Genomic DNA, 1,215 nt, shown 5'->3' on the forward strand with positions numbered 1-1,215 from the left:
ATATATATATATATATATATATATATATATATATATAAAATAGTGTTATTATATATATATAATAGTGTTATTATATATATTATATTATATAAAATAGTGTTATTCATTTACAAGATTAGAAGACTTTCTCTGATAGAAGACTCCAAATCCAGAGTTCTGGGTCAGTATCTAGTTATTAGATATGAGAATTCTCTTCGTTCTGGTAAACTGAGTTGAAGTAAACTGAACAATGATGTTTTAACTAGCTGTCCCCTATGCTTGGAAAGGCTCATTTCTGCCTTCTAGTTTCCTCCCACCTTTTGCTCAAAGCCTTTTTCAGTCTTTCTCAATCTTAATACCTTCCCTTTGAGATTATCTTTAATTTATTCTGAATATATGTTGTTCGTGCAGCTGTTTGTATGTTTTCCTTTCCATTAGATTGTGAGCTCCTTGAGAGATAGGACCATTTTTTGCCTTTCTTTGCCTTATCCCCAGCTCTTAGCATGAGCTTGGCACATAGCAGATGCTTAATAAATGGTTAGTTGACTATGATTGTCAAGAGTCTTGAATTTGGAGTCAGAGACCTGGGTTCAAAATACCTATGACACTTACCACCTGTGTGGCTTTGAGCAAGTCAACTAACCTCTGCAGACTTGTTTCCTCTTTTGTAAAATTAAAGGTTTGCATTAAATGACCTTTAAGCTCCCCATTCTAAAGCCTTATTTTCTACTGTCTAGAGCTTTGTTTTAGCAATGCATAAAAAGAGTGTTGGGGGAGGGGATCATTGAAATTGTAGTGATATGTCATGGTCACCTCTTGCAGTCAGTTAAGATTGGCTTTACCTTTCCTTGGAGACCACCCTCTAGAGAAGAAGGAGGTTCCCTGCACTGCTATCTTTTCATGTTTTTAGCTTCCACCATGGTCATTTCATCCTTAAATATAGATCACAGAATGGAATTAGAAAGGCAACTTCTTTTTGGCTGGTTTTTTGAAGAGTTAAGCCTGCTGAATCTGGCAACTTCAGTCATTTTAGACAGGGATCAGTTTGATGGACTGATAATTGCTCCTGTGCTTTTATTAGGGTGTAGCGATTTCTTTCTCCCCCGATGTCACTCAGAAGAAGACATTCAGCAGGGAGCAGAGACAGACAAATAGAGTTGGGGGCAGGAAGCTACTCCAAGAACAATGAGTTCTGGCAGCAGAGAAGAGTACCGTCATAAAGTTGAGAGAGAACTA

Source organism: Petaurus breviceps, unplaced genomic scaffold (genome assembly GCF_028583685.1).
Source record: "Petaurus breviceps papuanus isolate PSGF00001 unplaced genomic scaffold, PetGlider_PUasm1.0 37, whole genome shotgun sequence".
NCBI classification, from domain to species: Eukaryota; Metazoa; Chordata; class Mammalia; order Diprotodontia; family Petauridae; genus Petaurus; species Petaurus breviceps.